Raw genomic sequence first — 23,926 nt, 5'->3', positions numbered from 1 at the left:
GGGTTTTATTGAATATTATTCCACTCATTGTATCCAACAATCACGCAAATGCGCCCTTCTTTTCGTGTTAACGTTTTTGCGTCAATTTTTTTATCAATTGAAATTGTCACAACGCGCAACGCGACTCTCAGTTCAGGTTCTTTTTCACATAATTTTTACTACCAGAAACACATTTACATCACACAAACTTCGTAAGTGGGAAGTTTATAGTTTCAATAACTGCACTAGTAAAAACCAAAATACTTAACGGTAACCAGAACAGCGTGAAATGAAGTAGCCGGGCAGTTCTGATTTCTGCCGCACCTTGCGCTGCTGTCGGAATTTTAAAACGTCGTTTGAAATGCACCAAGCCTATAGGCACGTTTTTAATAATAATTATCATTCACATTTAACTATTTTGTAATAGACACCATTACCATCCTATTTAATGCATATAATATGCGTGTAAATTGATATCTATTACTACTACAAAAAAGAGTACCCTCTAAACTATTTTAATAACGCTTATGTACCATTTTTAAGTGATGAGTTCCAGACTAGTAAACAATTTAATGCGAAGCCAATAAACGTTAAACTTTTATAGTGTTGTTTGTTTTTAAGCATCGTATGAAGTCTTACATCCTGTTATAATTAACTTGCATATATAAAATTTATTAAATTAAGTGATAGATTATGTAAATGTAAATAATATATTTATGCTATTTATGGGCAGCATTATGAACATTTAAATAACATTAAATATTATTTTTTAGACGAGTAATTCAAATCGAAGTGATGTCTCCATTTATTTTGAAAAATATGCTGAATACACAAAAAAATATTTATTAATTTTTAGTAAATATCTATTGGATTAAAATAAAAGATTACAAAAACAAGTACCATACAATCGAAAAAAAAGGCGTCAAAGACGGCTGTGACAATCGATAGTAATTTTGGTTTGGTTTGGTTTGGGTACTAGCCCTATACATCATATTCACCTGGCCTATATTCTTATTTATTTTTAGTGGATTTTATGCAATTCTTTTCTGTTGCATCTCAGTCTTTAAAAAAAATGTAATGGAGCGTACTTCCCATTGGCCTTAAAAAGGTTGTAATTATTTTTTTATTGAGTAAACATTATTTTAAATGGTGTACTTTGAAATTCGAGAAAACATTTTTTTGATATTTCTTTATTTATTAAAAATTATTTTTTATTAATCTTAAAAAATCAAAATTTGCTCTTACAATGATAGATAGATAGGTAGATAATTTATTTGTTTCGAATAAACAAAAGTGACAAAAGCCAGCAGGCATGGAACATTGTGAAAATAAAATAAACAAAAACTTAACACTTAATATAAAATACAAGACCAACGAGAATAATACTTGACAACAAAAAATATAAAATACACACACCGGAAAAATCTAGGGATATCATTTTATTAAAGTTAAAAATAAATGTTTTGAATAAACAACCACATATTTGTAGGCCAATTTTTTCTACTTCGATTGAAATGAAGTAGTCACACTAGTTATTTCTAAATTTGGGATATTTGCAGAAGTGTTTGTGCATTTTTTGTCAAATGTATAAAAAGCACCTAGCATCAATTGTTCGAATTTAACCTGTACTGGCTATGTTTTTATGATAACTGGCCAGAATTCATTCAAATAACTCAGTTTAGTATTAAAAAGAGACGAAATGCTAAGGGCCATGGGTATGCTCGAAGCTGGAATACGCCAAATCGACGTAACTAGAGCATTAAATACAACGCAAAGTGTAATATCGCGATTAAGTGCACACTACCGTGAAAGTGGTGATGTTGCTGAAAGGCACACAGGGCGACATCGCATTACTACCCCTCAGCAAGATCATTTTTTACAATTAAATGCTCGACGCCGACCGACTCTTACAGCACCAGAGCTTAGTTTAATTCTCCAGGAAACACATAATGTAACCGTTAGTCCTGACACTGTTCGCAATAGATTAAGAGAGGTCAACTTAAGACGCAGACGCCCCTGGAGAGCTCAACCCTTAACAAGAGGAAATCGAGAGGTAAGATATTTGTGGGCTCAAGATCATGTTCAGTGGTCGAATGAACAATGGGCCAATGTTCTCTTCACGGATGAGTCACGCTTTGGAATTCATCCGGATTCGAGAAGGCTTAGGGTATGGAGAGAACCGGGAAATCTTATTCGGTTGGATCATGTTCAGGAAGTGCACCCTTATCAAGGTGGAACAGTTATGGTCTGGGGAGGAGTCCAGTTAGGCCGAAAAACCGATCTCGTTTTTCTTGAAAGGTTTCTAACAGGAATCACATATCGTGGTTTAATTGTTGAGCCTGCCTTGTTACCATATGCCAATGATTTTGGGAAAACCTTCATTCTCATGCATGACAATGCGCGGCCTCATACAGCCAGAGTGGTAAGTGAGTTTATCAATGCTCATCAATTAAACATCTTACCCTGGTCGGCACAATCTCCTGACCTCAACCCCATCGAGCACGTATGGGACGCGGTCCAAAGAAGAATATTGAGAATGGGTATGCCTCGTGAAACTCGTAGGGATCTGGTTCGGGCCGTGAATGCAGCGTGGCAGGCTGTACTTCAAGAAGAGATCGACAACCTGATCAGGAGTATGGAGAGACAATGTAGGGCTGTAATGAACAGTAGAGGAGGCTATACCCTTTATTAAGTAAAACTGGTTTTATCTTTTTTTATAATTCACAGTTTAGAATTAAAAAAAATGTGTATTTTTTTGAGTTCAATAAAAATCAAGGTAAATTTGAAAAAATCGGCAAATTTCGCATTTTTATTTCCAATACGTCCTGAAAACTATTTGTTTATTTTAATTTTATTATATCAGAAATGCAAATAATAAAATTACTGACGATGGCTGGATAAAATTGTAATATCCCTAGACTTTTCCGGTGTGTGTATATGATTGAAAAATCATTATACAGTTCAAAATAAATAATATTTCTAATTACTCAATAGAGTAGCATCAGCAATTATCTCAAGAGTCCATACTAGATTTACTACAAAAACAAAAACATGCTCACTAACTTAAATATGAGATATGCGTATCCGAAAAAAAATCCTTCAAACTAATTTTTAACACAAACTCAAAATTTTTATGCTTCAAACTATAATATGCTTTTTAAAATTTTTAGGTAAATAAACCATAGTACACTGTTTATCTTTCCATGAGACCATGACCTGCAACTTTTCGGGAAAAATATTAAATATTTTTACAACTGAAGACTCGTTACCGAAGTATTATTGCATTTGTTAGGTACCTATTAGGTATAATATTATATATGCATGTATATATTTATTTCTAGTGATACTCGTGATCACTAACAAAGCCAGCAAAGAGATCTCTATTATTAATCACAAACATATTATGCATCGTAAACATAATGCATGTAAGTGTAGTATATAAATATACCCTTCTCTACAAAAACACTCCTACAACTTTCAAAACAGCTCATCCCAAGTATATTTCGAATACATATTTTTTGTAGCAGAAAAATTCTATTCACTCGTATATCAATACTATTTCCCCAAATGACCAAGCCATATCTCATTCTAGATTGGACAAAGGCATAATAAGCTGTCAATGCAGCTTCTTCACCTACATTCTCCGAGACAATCCTCAAAGCAAAGCTATATCTCAATACCCCCTCTGCAACACTCTCAACGTGCACTTTCTAATCCAATCTACTGTCAATGACACCAGCTGAAAAATATTCTTAGATGTAATAATTTCATAATTTTTATATTGAACTGCAAGCGCATTCTCTACTATATTACCAAAAGCTACACACTGCGTTTTAGATGTACCTATTCATCCATAAACCCATTGACGAAAAGTATTCTACAAAAATATCACAAGTTCTTTTAATTTTAACGCTCATTAATTCTGCATTATCTGCACCAAAGATCAGTGTAGCATCATCTGCAAAAAGAGTTGTATGTTCTCTTGTTATATTAGGTATCTCGTTCGTATAAATTACATACAATAATAGCCCCAAGATTGAACCCTGATGGACACCTTTTATTACTTTGATTTTATTCGACACTATATAACTCTATCCTGACTATCATTCTCAAAAGCTTCCTGGGTTCTATTATCTAAATAAGCTTTTATTAGCTCCAATGCCATACTCAAGGTTTAGGGAGGCTAATCTGTCCTAAAAACAGTTAAAAAAAATATTCAAATTGATCGAGCAATTATCAAATGATGCGCTTATTGAGTTAGCTATTGGATTTATTAGTTAAATCGGTTAAAACATTGTAGATGGATATCCCTTGTTCTATTTGTCTTTCTTTAACAAACGTTATTTTGTTATGATATTACAATGTTTGTTTTGAAACGTTTTCGGATCTTGCGAAAAAAAAACGGGTAAAATGAAAATAGAAAATGTCTCTGTAATATTTAGCATTGATGTTCTAAAATTAAAACATTGCTGCAAATTTGATACGTTTCCCACCTCTCATTGTTCAGTTTGCCAGTTAACGTCGATCGGCGCTAACCCATCCACGATCTCTCGCCAAACGCGAGGTGAAATTTTCGTGAAAATTAAGCCTCGTACCTGCTAAATGCGGCATCGGTATCGACGCAAAGTCCCAAAATAAAAAAAACAAATACAGATTTCCGTGCTCGGTGATTTAGCAAATTTTGCCGTGACATGCCAAATTTTCGTAGAGCTTATTTGTTGTGAACGGATGTTAGTGAGAACTTTTTTTTTTGTTATTTTGTTGCTATAGTATGTTATGAAACGGTGAGTTTGTATTAATATAAAAGATAGCTCGGTTACTTTTGAGCTCTTAACTATGTCTTAACTACTTTATGTCCACTTCACGTCTCTAAACACTAATAGCAAATACCATTGGTAAATTAAGTTTTGCCCCAAGCGGAACTAGAACTAACCTCGTGCAAGAAAAAATGCCAATGGTGCGCGACAACTGAACTAGGGCAACACGAGCGTTAATACAACGTGCGGCACTAACTGCGCTGCCGAAGTCCAAACAGTATCGAACTGGTTCTTCAATTCTTCAAGTATTTAAAAAATTGCCCCAAATCAACTAATTTTTAACAATTGCACTAGCGGCGCACCAGTGCTGCACTGCTTTGCCAATATGGTGTTTGCTATGAAAAGATACCGTATGATAAAAAAACGATAATAATTAAAACGAACTCATAGAGTAAGATCCAAGAGTGATCAGACGTAACTTATATTCACAAGGATGAAACCTTAGGCACTCAGTAGTGCTCTCATGTGCTTTGGATACCGGCGTGTTTTAGGGTTCCCCTGTGACACCTTGGCAGATACCAGGTGAGAAAGGTAACTAAAAGAAATAAATAAACTTTACTTATTTTTACATATCTGATTTTTACAAATGTTATTAAGACAGCTATTATAAAGTTATATTTAATCAGTCAGACAGATTGTAATGACCAAACATCCTCTAAACACAAATATTATTCAGCCGCGACTATGAGCACGGGAGAAGCGTTTCCGAGTAAAGTATTTAAATATTTTAAAAATAGTTACTGCTTTCGATTTAATATTCTCTTTTTGTGAAAATAAGTTATGTCTAATCGCCCTGGGACCTTAGACTATCAATTTGTAGACGTTATTTACTAAAAATTGACACAAAATTTAAAGTTAAAAAAAATTGAAGGAAGATTAAAAATGATAGATCATTTCCAGGCACACAAAATATGAAAATGAATTACGACCTTCTTAAGGCCAACTGGCAGTAAGCGCCATAGAAAATGAAGTAATGCCGTCTAGGGTTTGACCTTGCCAAAATTATCATCGTCATTTCCCAGCCGTCTTTGATACCGTTTTTATTTTGATCGTCTGGTACTTACATGTGAAGATATAAACACAATACTTACTTACTGCCATTACTCGCTGACGAGTATTTGACACGCATCAGAAGATCAAGGTTAAGCAAGGCGTTTTTTTTTCATAACCTTTTCTGTGACTGAAAAGTCCGATACGTGGTGTTATCTCTCTTCCGCACTCCAGACATTCAAAACTCTCATTACTTTGTTGAGTTAACAATTCTTCTCCATTGAGTTCTTTCGTGCGCAGCTTCCTCACACTGATTCTGCTTGCTTATGACCTTCAAGGTTTCATGAAAAATATCCTTGTACCTTTTGAGTTGTCCATCCAGTTTCCTCTTACCGTCTATAAGCTCAAGAAGTCACCGCCTTTACGGCACCCGCAACGGCTTCCGCAACCAGTCTTGCACCCGCAAAATATATTACTTAGAACTGGATCCGTGCTTGTGACAAAGGTGAGGAAGCCAACAGGCAAAGACAGCTCTGGAATTTCAATCGACGATAATTTTGACGAGGTCAAGCCCTAGACGTACCCTTCTTAATTTTTTAAAAGCTGGTTGTAATTTATTTTTATATTGAGTAAAAATGATTTTTAAATGGTATAGTTTAAAATTCGAGACAAATATTTTTTTTGGAAATGGATTTGTGTGGAAACGTTCTATTCTTTTAATCTTTCTATATCACAAGTATACACGGTTTTGGACCTGACGAACTAAAAGCAATTTCTAAGATAATTTTTGGAGCTGAATCCAAATCAGGACTCCATTTTTTAAGATTGGTTCTAGTTTTCGAAATATTCAATAAATTCATAATTTTAGTATTTTTGACCGTTAACGGTCAGTTTTATTGAATTAAACAATATAATTCAGAAATGAACAGAGGTTGAACTGATGCTTGGGATCTGTTTCACGGATTAGGGTCCAACCGTAATCGCTCATCATTCCTTCGTCCCAAAATCCTTGGTATCGCCTTTCGATTTTCGTTATATCTTGGTGTAGCCGCTCTCCTTGCTCGTCGCTCGTGTCGTCCAAGTTGTGTGGAAAAAAATCAAGATGTGAATGCAGAAAATGTATCTTGAGAGACATTCGAGCTCCAATTTTGTGGTAATTTTGCAACAAATTGTCGATTACTTGCTTGTAATCCGGTGACTTATGATTACCGAGAAAGTTGTGAACAACACTTTGAAACGATGCCCATGCTGCTGCCTCATCAAGCGGTTAACATTTTGTTAACGTTGCGTCAGCCATTAGTTTTCGAATATCAGGTCCGACAAATATTCCTTCTTTGATTTTTGCGTATGACAGTTTTGGAAACAACTTGGTTAAGTACTGGAAAGCCGGTCCTTCGCGATTGAGACTTTGAATCGACTTTGCAACGTTTTCTCTATATTTTCACACGTTCCGCAGCACAATCACAATACAAATCCAAATGATGTTTAATGCAACGTCGTCAACTGACCGTGTGTCAACTACCCGGGCCGTTATAAGAGCGCAGTGCTACTGCCATGCGCGAACTCGACAACTAGAGCCAATCTTAGCTTTGTTCGGGTTCTTGTTATTACCGATTCTGAACCGTCCTAGAACTGTGATGCGTATGCGCAGAAGGAAATATGAAGACATTATTTCATTTGCGCATGCGCTGCAGAGTTCTAGGACGGTTCAGAATCGGTAATAACAAGAACCCGAACAAAGCTCTTGACAAACGGATTGAAAATCTGAGTTCAGGGCATCAAAATAACGTTAAGAATCGTTCTCATCTGCTCGGGTCCAAAAGTTGACCCGAATTTGTAAACTTGTGAATTATTAGTGTTAATTTTTGACAATTTTTATGTTAATTTTTAATAAATGACATCTAGAGATTGACCTCGCTAAAATTATAATCCATTGTCATTCCCCAGATCATACTCTATTGTTCAAATATTCACACTGTTATTCAAAAACTGCAAACAATTTCTGTAGAATATCAAAGTTTATAGGAGAAACATATATTGAGTAAAATTAACTGCGTGAATAGATTTTTACATTGTCACCATAAATTAAAAAAAACTAGTTTAGATTGAAAAGTGGTATATTCTTTGTATAATAGAAAGTGGTCAAAAGAGCAAAGGAAGATAGCAAAATAAAATAAATAATAACGAATAAAATAACGAATGAAATTTCTATTGACTAAGACAATTTTAAAATTAATGCTAATACTATTATTTCTGCGTAACTAAAAAAAATAACAATATGTACAGTACGTCTGCCCGTTCTGTAGCTACGGGGTATCCGTGAGAGGGGAAACGATATTCTCTCGATGTGTTTCGTAAAAAATTAGACGACGCACCCCGTCAATAAAAATTCCACAATTTTGCAAGTGGCCAATAAGATGAATGGGCGGAGCGATATGCGGTGACGTACTCGTCAAGTCGACGTATAAAATATATTGCTGTTTATTTAAATATTTTTTGTCCGCATTCCTTTCATAGACACAGATCCAGCAGACGTACTGTATAAATATTTATTTTCCAATCACTTGAAAAATATTTTAAAAACTATTACTACTTGTTGAGTTACCTTTATACTGTTAAATATTTGTTTAATGTAAACTGCTAAGTGCATAAGAAAAAAAATCTAATATTAGGTTTTATAATTGTTAAAAATATTATTTCTGGCATTTATTTCAATCTCCATTTTATCGTTAAGAATATTTTAATACCAAAAAATACTCATTATTTAATTTTGTTATACTTCAAATTTTTGAAAATACGAATAAATAAATGTTCTGCCTGTACTGTACAAAAATGATTCCGATACGATTTTAAAAATAAATTTAAATCAAGTATAAAATTTAAAATCTATACATATAAATAAAAAGTGAATAAAATATAAATAAATAATACCAAACTCTCAATAAATCTATTTTAGAACTAAGATATTTATTTTCTATTTAGCAAATTGCCCTATTTTTGAATAATTAACCTAATTTATTATGAAGTTTATTTTGTTGAAAGATATTATTTATATATTTGATTTGTTTTAACTTCACATTTGTAGTGAAGCCATGGCCTACTTAGAAAAACTATCATCCAGACACTGGGTGGCCAAGGACTGAGCTATAGGTGAAAAAAACACTGTATTTTTATGAAATATGTATAAAAAACTGTTTTAATCATCTGCTGATGATGCTAACATGGTTAGCAAGCGCGCGTCCAGTGTTTAAAAGTAAAGTGTTTTGGTGTATTGTAGTGAGTTAGTGTTTTATTTTGCTGTTGGCAACCCCACAGGTAACGCCAAAGGTTCCAACCAAAGTTTGACCCGGATTTTCTTTTCGGTTAAGTTGGTAGAAACCTAATTTTATTTTTTAAAACTAAAAATAAACTTTATAGAAACTAATTAGATCAAAACATTTTCTTTATTCTAGTAATTCCTTACTAAGGTTTTAGACAAGATTTTCCTTAAAATAAAGTGGAAAATGTTTATTAAAAAACTTAAATTTATTTTTATGTTCAGATAAGAACACAGTATACCGGGTGCGTCTCAAATGTGCTTCACCCTTATAACTTTCTTATTTTTTCAGATTAAAAACGAGATTTGGTATGTTAGTATATGACATAAATTAGAATTGATTGACGTATTCAATTGTTTTTGGTCACTTCCTGTTTCACCAGAAATTACTACAACTTTCCATTTTTAAATGGCGCCCTCGGTATATTTTTACTTTATTCGACATGGACATATGATGAATGTGAATGACATATCATATGTCAACTTTTGACATTTTTACTTAAAAAAAAATATTTTAAATTTCAATCTAGAGAGCCATGAATGTTCAAGGAGCCTTATGGTACGTATACATTGGCGCGCTGCGCCACGAACGCGCGGCGCGCGCGCACCGGTTCGCCTGTATTGGTACGTGTTTTCAGGTTGCGCGCGCTCTGCACGCAAACCGCTTGCCGCGAACCATCTCTAGTCGGTTTTTCGACGCTCCGCTTTCTATGTTCGTTGTTCAGTTGGGACGGCCGGTGAAGATACCGCACGCATTTATCAGTGACTATGTGTGTTTCCTTTGAATAAATTCCCTTTTTTGTGTTTTTCTTTGATTATTGTTTATTATTGGAGTGTTCAAAGAGCCGCACTACTCATCACTAAAATTGCATAGTTCCTCTCACACGATAGAGACATGATTAACGACCAGACGAATGTTCGCGGGATTTCTATGGACCGCGGGATGTTCGTTAAAAGTATAAAAGTAACGCGCGCCCAAATATGCGCAGCGCACCGATGTATACGTACTACAATATTTTTCGTGTCTTAAGTGCCGGTTAAAGCTCCGCGCGCACTGAAGGGGTATCGGCGAGAGCGGCACGACCGGTCGGGAAGTCGATTGTAGCCGCGCACTGGAGTCGCACGATCGACGGTCGAGAGTACGTCACCAGCATAAATTTGAGCATAGACGAGGCGAAGTTTATTCAAATTTAGTCAAATTCATTCGGCATTTCAAAAACTTATAAAGTATTATTACTATTTATATTTTTATGCAACTTTTTGTATTTTATGCTTTATGATGGAAATTAATATTATTTAAATCTTAACCAAACACACATTAATATATTTAGATCTTAACAAACCACATAAAATTAGTGAAATAGAGTGGAAGATGGGGATAAAATATACTACATGACTCTTAGCTTGACCGATTTTAACAAATTTGGTATCATTCAAAAGGGTTTAATTTGTTGTTTAAAAATTAATCTAGATATGAAAAATAGTCAAATAAAACTTCTATTTTTAGTTTTTTAATCTAAATAAGTGTTATTACAAACATTTATATATAGCTTTTATTTTAAGTTTTTAAAATCTTTGTTTTGAGTCTTGTTAACAAGTTTCGTTAAATAAAACGAAACTTGTGTTTACATTTTGTTTAATGATTGACGTTTCGACCAATTTTAATTCTTCAGAATCTATAATATACGTATAACTAATTTTCTACGTTTGTGGTAAGAAAAATCTCAATACAATTTTCTCACTAACACATTGTTAGTGATAAAATTGTATTGTATATTATAGATTCTGAAGAAGACCGAATTAAAATTAGTCGAAACGTCAATCATTAAACAAAATGTAAACACAAGTTTCGTTTTATTCACTACTGACTTAAAACCAAGATTTGAAAAACTTAAAATACAATAAAAAAGTCAAAGAAAATTGAAAAAAGAAAAAATATAAATAGGTTTTATAGTACCGTATTATCGAAAAGGAACGGCATCAGCGATGGCCATGAAATGAAGGTCGGTGCCATTTTATATGTAAATTTATATAGGAAATGTCATCAATCATCATTTCCCATCCAACTGGACGCGGTTTTTTACTATCTTTCGGTAGATATATGTACAAATATTTTATTCAAACATAAATATTATTTTCTCTATTTGTACCTTGTACGGAGGCAATCAACATAGTAACATAGGATGACTATTTATCAGCTGTTATTACTAACGTCAAAACAAACCAAAAATTAAATAATATGATAAGTTTTTTGACGATATTTAAATTCGATTTTCAAAATAATGTGAGATAATCAAAACGAGATGAGAAATAAATGAGTTTAATCAGAAGATTTTCTAATTCAGTTATTGAATAAGTGTAGTAAACAATATAGGTTACGTGCTTGTAAGAAATTTTTATAAAGAACCGCATATTAAGTATGATATGTACTTAATATTCGATATATACCGCCGATAGCTCAAAGCGCACCGAGCGCACCGATCTAATGTGGTGCGGGCTTACATTTATTTTAACATATATTCATTTATTTTAATAGAGACCCATTCAGTGCGCGCGGAGCTTAAGAGATGCCCAAATCGTATTTTTAATAATATCATAATTTTTTCAAATGGAACAAGTGTGCATATTTGGAAAAACCATTTTTTACGAATAATTTGTTACAACACAGATGGTATTTCGAGTCAAATTGTCGTTATGAACCCAGCATGTTACAATTTGAAATAAACCATATATGAAAGCGGATCGTCCGTGACTTCGAGCAAGTACCATGAGTTTATATGAACAATTTCACATGGGTCGCATATGCTCCGTCCGGATGAGTTCGTCGACGGCTATCTTGAAAAAACATCCGCGCGGACGGTCCGCTCCATCTGAGAGCGCTGTTACTATCGAATTCAGTAAAAAAATTCCGAGAGTATCATATACTAATATACCAAGTCTGTTTTTTTTTATCAGAAAATATAAAAAAGTTATAGGGGGTGGGAAACTTTTGAGACGCACCCGGTATAATATTAATGTTTGCAAAATGTTATGTTGAGTATTATTAGTAATGAGTACCGATAAATAGACAAATTGTGAAAAGATAACATACGTATACCTATAGTGGTGCTGTCGGGTTGTATTTAGAGTCGTATAATTTGATCGGTCTTGGAATATCGTTTAAACCTAATATAATCTAAGTAAGGTTTAAACTCAGTAAAATGTAGCGACTAAATAGTTTAAACGGCGCTAAAAGCTAAAACGGAATATATGGCCTTAAGTTGAAATAAGGTAGGTAATTAGATGAAATTTAGATAGATTTTATATAGAATAATAAAATCAATAAACGGCTAATATTCAGTATGATTGCTGTTATCTTTCCATTTTTGTATAGTAATATCGTTGTAATATTACGGCACACATTGCGCGAAACAATAAAACCAGTTGCCTTTTAAGTTCTTGCTATAGTCACTACCAAAAATATTAATTTATTTAATTTAGTTAGTTACTAAATTTTAGGTTACTATATACGGGGTGAATCTTAAATAAGTGCAAATATTTTTAGGGGTGGTATATTTCGACCCCAGGAACACGCCAAAGCGTTTTTTTGCAAAAAAAGATATTGAAAATCGTGAATTAAAAGGGTTGTATACATATACAGAAAAAAATCCAATGGCTTCCTTTTTTTTTAATTTTTAAACCTAATAACTCAAAACTAGAGAAAATTAGACAAACTGCTACGGAAGAAATCCTTTCAGATTTTCATGTTGTATGGTTTAAAGGTATTATTTATTAAGGATAGTGAATATGCATGGATTATGCATGACATTTAGATCTTATAAACTTCCTTTTTTTAATCCAATAATTAATAATATAACGATATTTTTCCATATTTGTTTGAATATTAGGCTAAAATTTAAATTTGTATCTTAAAAATGAGAAATACACAAAAGAAAGTTGACTATCGATGGACTATGTTCTATGTTCATAATAAACGATAAACTCCTTCATATGTTAACATATATGGCATGGAAAATACTGTCTTATAATAACATAATCATGTTTTCAATATATATTTATTGACGTAAAGTTACAGAATATATAAACCAACAACAACTTGCAAATAGTTTGAACCCACGCGGATTTCTCGACAGCCTATTAGAACGAAATCCATCTTTCGTAAAGAGGCTGCATAGACTAATGGACCCATCTATTTACACTTTGTTTTGAAACAAAATAAACAAAAGCGAGATACAAACAAACATGTAGACATTGATTATTGATAATGTTAAGTTTAATTAGACGATATAAATAATTAACTTAAAAAATAACTAATTATATTATTACAGTTGAGGTTTGGAAACTTTGGTGTTACACAGCAAAATAAAAATTACACTAAATCACCACAATACACCAAAACACTTTTACTTTTACACTGGACGCGCGTTTCGCTAACCATGTTAGCATCATCAGTAGATGATTATAAACTAAAGTACAATCTACAAGTTGAGCGTTTATATACTCGCCCAGTAGGTACCGAGTGGGCGTGGCAAAATCTGGCCAACCGAGTCAGAGCCAACTGAGCGTAACAGTTAATTTCCGCCACTAGAGTAGTAGGAATAAAGAACTTGAAGGAATTGGACCGTTGACTCTGTTCATACTATTTTTACATTTATTAATTCTGATGCTTTCATATGCATCTAATTGCCTGTAATTTGAGACTTGTTAATTAATTTTAAATTATTAAGATCTATACAATGTTCTTTATCAACAATATGTTCGGCAACGCAAGATTTATACGGTCTACCATATCTTATCTGAGCTAAATGTTCTTTAAATCTAGTTAATATTGATCTTCTAGTTTGCCCAACATATTTCTGATTACAATCTTTACAAGAAATTTCATAAATACCCGACCTTTCCTGTGGAGGTGTTTTATCCTTTGGATTACCTAATAATTGTTGTAATTTATTATTAGCACTATACACAAGTTTATAATTGACATTCTTAAAAATTCCTTTTAGACCACGGGATAACTCTCTATCAAACGGTATTGAAAAATATTTAGACGTATCTTTCTCCACTTGAAAAGTCGAATTTTCAGAAATCATTAATGATTGACTAAAAAAACTAATGACTAAATCAATGTAGCTGAGTGTAATGGATATTCTCCTTCACTAGTTGATAAATTGATTAGAAAACGTAGGTATAGGTTAATGATTTCTGAAAATTCGACTTTTCGTCTCCTGTCTAAAAGGAATTTTTAAGAATGTCAATTATAAACTTGTGTATAGTGCTAATAATAAATTTCAACAATTATTAGGTAATCCAAAGGATAAAACACCTCCACTGGAAAGGTCGGGTATTTATGAAATTTCTTGTAAAGATTGTAATCAGAAATATGTTGGGCAAACTAGAAGATCAATATTAACTAGATTTAAAGAACATTTAGCTCAGATAAGATATGGTAGACCGTATAAATCTTGCGTTGCCGAACATATTGTTGATAAAGAACATTGTATAGATCTTAATAATTTAAAATTAATTAACAAGTCTCAAATTACAGGCAATTAGATGCATATGAAAGCATCAGAATTAATAAATGTAAAAATAGTATGAACAGAGTCAACGGTCCAATTCCTTCAAGTTCTTTATTCCTACTACTCTAGTGGCGGAAATTAACTGTTACGCTCAGTTGGCTCTGACTCGGTTGGCCAGATTTTGCCACGCCCACTCGGTACCTACTGGGCGAGTATATAAACGCTCAACTTGTAGATTGTACTTTAGTTTATAATCATCTGCTGATGATGCTAACATGGTTAGCGAAACGCGCGTCCAGTGTAAAAGTAAAAGTGTTTTGGTGTATTGTGGTGATTTAGTGTAATTTTATTTTGCTAATTATATTATTAATAATAAGTTCATCCAACACCCCAATTTCTACTAATTACCTGATTTTACACTCGTAAAGACCTATTGGGAACAATAAATTGTACCAAATAGTTATTAGATAAATTGTTCGGAAAAATCTGTTAGACACTAATGCAAAGTTTTATAAGTGATGACACTAATGCAAAGTGTTATTCAAGCGAATTATGTAGTCCAGCAGGCAGTGAATTTTTGTTGTATTTGTTTTTCCAGTGGGTGAATATAATAGTATGTTCGGATGTGTGTGGAGGGTGACATTAAATGACAATTTGAGTCTGGCTAAAATTTTTGGGTTGATTGATCGATAAGAAGAAAAAAAAAGTCCACTTATTTTCCCAGTTATAAATATTTGACATTTATTAGAGTGAATAATTTTATTAATGGAAATAACAGTCTGGTACATCCTAAGTGGGAGGAGAGTCACTCTGGCTGAAAATTTGACAGATTTTTGAAATCTGTAGCCCTTATTTTCCTATACTTAAAAACTGCGTCAGCGATGGCTATGAAACGAAGATCGCTCTCATTTGATATGTAAAATTATACGAGGAATGTCATCGATCGTCATTTCCAAGCCAACTGGATGCCGTTTTTTTTCAATCATACGTATAGTTACAAGGTTATTGGTGATTAAAGTTTTTTGAAGACGGGCGGACGGACTGACATTTTGCTAAAACCATGTTTTTTAGAATCTTGGGGTATGAAAACGTTGAGAAAAGTATTTTTATCTATAGCCAAATTTTGCACTAAACCAATACTTTTCTTATCATAAATTATGAAAATTAAAAACATGTACAAATGACAAAAATCACCTGTATAATTGAACATGCCGAATTTAGCGCGCCTGGCAAGCGTTGGACGAGTCTGACAAGGCTTTCGGTATGTTCTACATTAGCCAGATTATTATTTGCAGCTATAATTATAATATAAATTATCATCTGACTAATTTTTCACTGCGAAAATATGGGCAATCGTTTCAATAATTTTTATCCAATTTTTTACCCGCCAGACATATTACCCATTCTAACAGATTATCCAGACTAATTTTTACCAAACCAAACTTAACTGCACAACATCTCTCACTGATAGAACTATTTTTATCGCTGGAAAAAAAGTAGATTATTTGTACTTTCTAATGCATTTTTCCTCCTCATACCATCCGATGATGTATTTTGTGGTATTCGAATTAATAAGACTTAGCCCGTGGTTACATTGGATGCGTGTCCGTACGTTTTTTTGGTCGTACGTGCTCGGACGTGCACGCAGCAAAAAACAAACAAATGATATGTACGCAGGCGGTTACATTGCATCGGAGTTGGCGCGTCCGTGCACGTACGTCAATTTCCGTTGGTCGGATGAAAACAAATTGGTCTGAAACTGGTTTGTTTTTTAATACGTGCACGTCAGAGCGTTCGAATTTTTATATCTCTGGGCCCAATACATTCCCGAAAAAATTGAATATTTTTGTATACCAGGTTTATTTTTATTTTAGATATATTAATGATGCTGGAAACATTCTAAAATATTCAAAAAATTTGACCGGTTGCTGTTTTAATTTACCAAATATATATACTATAATATACACGTATACAAGTATTATAGTATGTAGTGCCAAAAACACATTAAAAAAAGCTAAAAATCTGTTTACTGGTAACTTTTTTCGGAGTGTAAATCATCTAACTTCACTAGTGATAATGTGCATTAATGCATCTAAAAGTTATTCAATTTGCCGCTACTGACATGACATGTTAATTGCGACTTTCAATTTAAAATGAAATTTGCACTTCTGTTTGATTTTGCTTCAATTTGATTTTGGTTCCGACAAATAATCTAAATATTTATGTAGTATCGTATTTAGATGTTTAAAATTAGATTTGCAAATCTAAATTATTTCACATCATAATATTTATTGTTTTTATTAACATATCGAATTATTATGTGAATTAGAAGCAAATGCCTACAGGATTTTTTGAGAAGAGTGCACTATGCAATTTAACAATTAAATGGAACACTTACTTTAATGTAGATTCTGATTATCTCTTACAACTAGTATACATACTATGTAACAATTGAAGACATGGCTTATAAAAAGTTAACTAAGTTTAAATTGTAATCAGATTTTTTGATATACCTTAGTTTTAAAGTCAATACTTGAAAGCGGAACTGAAGAATCTGGAAGAATCCATCCGTAACCTGGAATGGGTGTTCTCTAACGTTCTAAGACACTCGAAAAAGTTCCTCAGAACTTACGACCGAGAAAAATCAAAGGTTTTCCTTGATTTAAATAAAAACAATCTTCGGATTGTAACGGAGTTTCTAACAGGACACTCTGTCTCCTCAACGAACACCTCAGTAGGCTGAAGCTGAGAAACAACAGTGAATGCAGATTCTGTGAAGAAAATGGGGTAACACCAGAACACCTTATCACTGAGTGCGCGGAGACGACGACCGTTCGTGCCATGAACTTTGGTACGGCTGATGTCGAGGATGGAGAGCTGGCCTCTGTGGAGCCGTCTCAAATACTGGCTTTTGTTAAAGTCCTGAGACTGTATGATGAGTTATAACTCGTTATAACTCAAGAAAGGGGAACACACTATAGATTTGTAAGGTCGCGGTGATTAACATTCTACATTTTAAAGTCAAAAATACGATTTGGAGATTTTCGCTTATACTATCGAAGGAAAAAGAGTTGAAAAAGTCAATGATAGAGTCTAGAAGCACTTTTAACAGAAATTTCTATTCCTTTGTGTAAAACAATTACATCAGGCTTTAACTCGTTAATACCTATACATATTACCATCAACATATCATGTTAATACACTCATCTTCTCTTCTGAACCATTATAATTCTCTGTTTTGACGACTAGTGTAATAACTTGGGTTTAAGGGGTAGTTTTACTCATCAATAATCTTCCATTTGGAGTATAAAATAAGTCTATATTTAAAACATTAAAACTAATTACATTCAACTGTGAAATGTCTCGTTAACAGAATACATGTTTTGCTTACTATGCTAGGCTACCTAAATGAACCCAGTTAAACCTATTACTTAATTAATATTCTTATATACAGGATGATTAAATAAAATAATATAATATAATAAATATCTACTTATAACTACACTAGGTACTATTGTCATTTCAGTTTGCTGATCATTTTGTACCACAAATCAGCATCCGTGTTAACATTTCTGTCTGTAAACCAAATGCTACACTTTCAAAATCTATTTTTAGCACGTGTTATCATGTTTAGCACAGCTCTCCTGTAATATTCCTGTTTTAAGCCTGCTACCCTGCTACTCTCCTAAATCGTAATGGTCTACTTGTAATCGTATAATCGTAACAAATTGAGCAACAGCCAATATTTAGGCAACATCATTGAAAATAACAAAATGAATTATTTTACAACGAATTAGCAGACAGGAGGGGAGTTAATCACCGCGACCTTACAGATCTATTGTATTCCCCTTTCTTGAGTTATATCGAGCTATAACTCATCATACAGTCTCAGGGCTTTCACAAAAGCCAGTATCTGAGACGGCTCTACAGAGGCCTGCTCTCCATCCTCGACATCAGTCGTACCAAAGTTCGTGGCACGAACGGTCGTCGTCTCTGCGCACTCAGTGATGAGGTGTTCTGGTGTAACAAATACAACAATAAGTAATAAAGAAATTCAACAATATGGGCTCAACTACAAAGAAAAAAAATCTAAACATGTGAAGGAGGCAGGGCCGGCGGAAGGGCCGGGCGGCCGCCCGGGGCGCCGTGTGCGAGGGGCGCCGTGTGCGAGGGGCGCCGTGTGCGAGGGGCGCCACGACGGCAATTAAAATATTTAAAAACAGTAATATAAACAAATAGTAATGAAAAACCAGATCAATAATTAATCGATACTATCAATTTCCACATTAAAATATTAGCAATTACCATACCCACATAGGGAAGAAATATCTGACTAAACATTATAAACACTACTATATCCTAGACGTATCCTATTATAGTTTACTGAAATTATGCTCAAAAAAATCATTAGCACGAAAGCTTTGGGATAGTTTTGATTTCTTCTTTTCTATATGTTTTTTGGATGCTCTATAAGAAACTGGGATTTGCGAATTCATTTTTGTGGAAGAATCTTAAACAAAATAATATAAAAAAATATAAATTTGATTTGTTCGTGGTATTTTACTTATAACTCAAAAACTAACACCTTTTTGTAAATAACCCTTCTTTCTACGTATAATTCTCGTTTTTATAAATTTCTAACTGTTTTTGGGTCAAGGGCCAGCAAAATTGACAGTTTTAGACTGACCGCTCAAAATCGCACTTTTTCTACTACCCACAACCTTTATTTATTATTAATGGCTGATGCCCTAAAATTATATGAATGATATTCATTCGCAAGAAGCTGAAGAGTATCCCGATATCCTTATCATCAAAAAATGCTTATAAGTTTGATTCGTTAACTAAATATATTTATTAACAGTAGTGGGAAAGATTTCAATCTTTTGGTGGTTTTGATTGTTCCGGATTGAAGATGTAGTAATACACGAAAAATGGTACCAGGATCGTAGAATTTTCTCATTAGAGAAATTACAGAAAGAAAAATTTCTCACAAAGAAAAATTTCTCACAAAGAAATGCATCTCAAACACTGGCTGATCCTCATTTTCCTCAGCCGACAAAACTGTCTGATCATATATTGATTCTGCACGAAATAATTGATTGTGAAAAAGAAAGGAAAATTTTCTTAAATTCATATAGAAAAATAATGCAACTGCTTGTAACTAAATACTAATGTTTTCAGAGATCACTTATACCAGAACGAGACTGCCGAAGTTGGAATTCTATTTCTTATAGCTCTATATACCGGGTGCTTCTCAAAAGTGGCTCACCCTGTAACTTTTTTCAGATAAAAAAACGAAATTTGGTATGTTAGTATCAGGGCCGGCGGAAGGAAAATATTGAGACCGGGCGAGTACCCTATCTGGCGCCCCCCCCCCCTCCTTAACAGTTTTTATAACTCTTTTTCCTTCAGTCCTATACTTTAACTACAAACTAAGCATATTTATGCTACTTTAACAAAAAATTTTCACTTAAAGATACTTCAAAATTCTTCTCTTCGTTCAATCTTAGTCTGCGATTGTTATTTTTTCTACACCGGTCTCGAAAGTGACTCACTCTTATAATTTTTTTATTTTTTTAGATAAAAAACGAGTTTTGGTATGTTGGTATATGACATATATTAGGTTTGATTGGCGTATTCAATGGTTTTTAGTCACTTCCTGTTTGACCGGAAATGACTAAAACTTTTGATTTTTAAATGCACCCTCGGTATATTTCTACTTTATTCCAAAAGAAAATGACATTCTGAGTAGAATGGCACATCATATGTCAACTTTTGACATTTTCGCTTAAAAAAATCGTCTTTTAAATTTTAATCTATAGTGCCAGGGCTGTGTTAAAAATAAACAAATTATAGAGTGAGAAACTTCTGAGACGCACTCGGTATATAAAAGAAATAGAACTTCGGCAGTCTCGTTCTGGTATAAGTGATCTTTGAAAACATAACAGTATTTAATTGCAAGCAGTTGCATTATTTTTTATTATATTTTATTATTAAGAATTTAAGAAAATGTTCCTTTCTTTTTCACATATTTAGTGCAGAATCAGTATTATGATCAGACAGTTTTGTCGGCTGCAAAATGAGGATCAGCCAATTCATTTCTTTGTGAGAAATTTTTCTTTGTGTGAGAAAATTCTACGATTTTGCTACCATTTTCAGTGTATTACTACATATTATATTCAATCCGGAACAATCAAAACCACTAAAAGATTGATATCTTTCCCACTACTATTAATAAATTAATTTAATTAATGAGGCAAACTTATAAGTTTTTTTTTTGATAATAAGGATATCGGGATCCTCTTCAGCTTCTTGCGAATGAATATTTGCCGCATATAACTTAAGGGCATATCAGCCATTAATAACAAATAAAGGGTGTGGATAGTAGAAAAAAATGCAATTTTGAGCAGTCAGTCTAAAACTGTTAATTTTGCTGGCTCTTGACCCAAAACAGTTTGTTTAGAAATTTATAAAAACGAGAATTATAGAAAGAAGGATTATTTACAAAAAGTTATAAAAATGCCACGAACAAATCCGATTTATATTTTTTTACTTAATTTTGTTTAATATTCTTCCACGAAAATGAATTCGCAAATCCCAGTTTCGGATAGAGCACTCAAAAAACATATAGAATAGAAGAAATCAAAACTATCCCAAAGCTTTCGTGCTAAGGATTTTTTTAGCATAATTTCAGTATGAGTAAACTATAATAAGATACATCTAGGATATAGTATAATGTTTATAATGTTTAGTCAGATATTGTGATAAGTTTAGTCAGCTAATGTGTTAATGTGGAAATTGAGATTACCGATTAATTATTGAACTGGATATTCGTTACTATTTGTTTAGATTACTGTTTTTAAATATTTTAGTTGCTGTCGTGGCGCCCCTCGTTTCCGGCGCCCCGGGCGGCCACCCGGGTCGCCCGGCCCTTCCGCCGGCCTTGGTTAGTATACGACATAAATTAGGATTAATTGACGTATTCAATTGTTTTTGGTCACTTCGTGTTTCACCGGAAATTACTACAACTTTTTATTTTTTGTTTGCCAAAAAAACAACAACCGTAGACTAAGATTGAACCAAGAGAAGAATAATTTTGAAGTATCTTTAAGTAAAAATTAATTGTTAAAGTAGCATAAATATGCTTAGTTGTAGTTAAAGTATAGTATTGAAAGAAAGAGAGATAACTAAATGGGGGGGGGGGCGCCAGATATGGTACTTGCCCGGGCTCAATATTTTCCTTCCGCCGGCCCTGGAAGGAGGCTACACCATAATTATTGGAAATGGTTGAATAAGCTGAAAATTATGATGATGATGATATTTGTAAATTATGTGTATAGTACGAGTATTAGTATTAGACCCGTACTTTTGATCCTTGCAATTAACTTTAGTTTGATGTGTTTCTGCATAAATTCTAATTTTAAAATATCTAAAGCATTTTTAGTATTTCAATTGTTTTTTCCTCTACTTATATGGGAATTTAATAGTCTATTTAAATTCTAATAGCATCGCTGTATATGCATGACGAGGCGTAGGCTGTAAGAGAGTGCTATAATCGTAAAGTGCTGTAATATAGCTTTATAGTTTTCTTTATTTATTCTACAGAGTATTTTCCAATTCATATATTCGTTTTTTTTTCAACGGAGAAAGCCATTAGTATCCAGTTCTATTTTATTTGTCCTTTTTATTGTAAGATTCTTTTTAACCAAACTCCACCAAGTGTAAACTTTAGTTTAAACTGGAGATTTTTTCGTTTAATTTAATTTTATACATGTCATTTCAATAATCATAGAAAATATATTTTATCCTAATGCTTCTTTTTTTTGCACAGAGGTTATTGGTGGCGTATATGGAATTGTTTTCATGTTTCTTCTATACGAGCGTGAAACCTGCAAAAAGTTAAAATAATTCATCAAATAACTCCTCCATGTCAATAAATCACAATTAAATGAAAACTTTTCTGAGATATTTTTAAAATAGTGAATAAGAAAAGAGCAAACTTCATTAGGTACCTTTGCAGCAGTTCCTTCATGATATACGTAAAATTAATATAGGCGAGTTTTGTCTTAAGATTCTATTAAGGCCGACTCAGACACGCATGCTTTTCGTCCGTTTTGCTTGCACAGTCATAAGTTGCAATGCAACACTGAACGCTGACAATCCTTCATACACTCCGTCTTACACTCCGTCTTAACGTGCAGTTTTCTCTTCAGTCGTCAGTCTTCAGCTTTCAGAATAAACATGGACCGTCAAAAATTAGCTGTTTGTGCAGCAGCAGTCTTGATCATAAAAAAGAAAAAAAAGGAGAGACCCCGAAAAATACCATATAAAAAAAACCATAATAAATACCATATTGTAAACTATTTAATATTTCACTTAAAAAGTTAATTTGCATTGAATAATTGCCAACCATTAAAGGAAATTTGAGCTATATAATCCTTGATGGGCATATTCTGGATATGCAAATACTTTTTTTTTAAATAAGACGTAATGCAAGACTGAAGACCAATCAGACTCAACGTTTTTTTCGCAAGCAAGTTGGAACGCGAACGAAAAATCAACCCGCGGCTGATTGCGTTCAAGCCAGTCAATTGACGGTACACGATAAACAAAACGGACGACTTGATGCTTCACACACACCGTCTTGCATAGGAACTTAAGACTGTGCAAGCAAAACGGACGAAAAGCATGCGTGTCTGAGGCGGCCTTTACGCTGTACTGTTCGGGTTGCTCTCAGGGGTCGGGTAAAGCGGGTGTGTGGCCGAAGGAAATATATATTTCAGAAATCTGTTTAAGGCTTAGCCCGATCCTGTCGTGTTAAGCCACACCCAAAATTCCAAACACACGTGCTTGGAAGAGGCTCCATTAAAATTTGCAGAGCTTCAGAATTTGCCATAAAATAGAAAGCAATTTGTTAGAAAACCATATAAATTATATGTAACTGTAATCACAAAACTTTAATCTATTTCCGTATTTTAACGGAATTTTAAATTATGTCTTTATTTTCTAGAAAATTTAGTCCAAACATAAGGAATATTTTGTTGATGTTTGACCATCAAAATCTTAAAAACAAAGAAGTTGTCTAAAAATGTACTACAATACGGATATTATTTTATTTTAAGTCTATGACGGATATAGTATAATCCTTTATCTTTAATTTCCTTCTTCATTTGTGTAAAATACCTACCCAGTTTTACACAAAACGTTAAATGCCGAACGCTTATTTTGCTACTTTTTCGGACTAGTGAAATGGACTCTTAAGTCATGTATACAAACAACCAGTTGCCTCAAATAGAATGCTTAAA

General features: G+C 33.3%; 1 protein-coding gene across 9 annotated transcripts in view; it reads left to right on the top strand.

The window, feature by feature from the left end:
- Positions 1-4,499: 4,499 nt before the first annotated feature.
- The window catches only part of LOC115877125, a 35,332-nt gene continuing 15,905 nt past the window's right edge, over positions 4,500-23,926 (top strand). For 5 of the 9 annotated variants that reach the window (XM_030893248.1, XM_030893243.1, XM_030893246.1 and 2 more), the window contains exon 1: positions 4,500-4,763. The gene's annotated coding sequence lies outside the window, so the exon portion shown is untranslated. Of the gene's footprint in view, positions 4,764-12,197; positions 12,373-23,926 lie in introns of those variants that run through there. The other 4 variants (XM_030893247.1, XM_030893241.1, XM_030893244.1 and 1 more) reach the window with 4 other exon arrangements.

Source organism: Sitophilus oryzae, unplaced genomic scaffold (assembly GCF_002938485.1).
Source record: "Sitophilus oryzae breed Bouriz unplaced genomic scaffold, Soryzae_2.0 scaffold_1442_pilon_pilon, whole genome shotgun sequence".
Lineage (NCBI taxonomy): Eukaryota > Metazoa > Arthropoda > Insecta > Coleoptera > Curculionidae > Sitophilus > Sitophilus oryzae.
The sequence above is the reverse complement of the archived record's forward strand: the minus strand, read 5'-3'. Positions and strand labels throughout refer to the sequence as shown.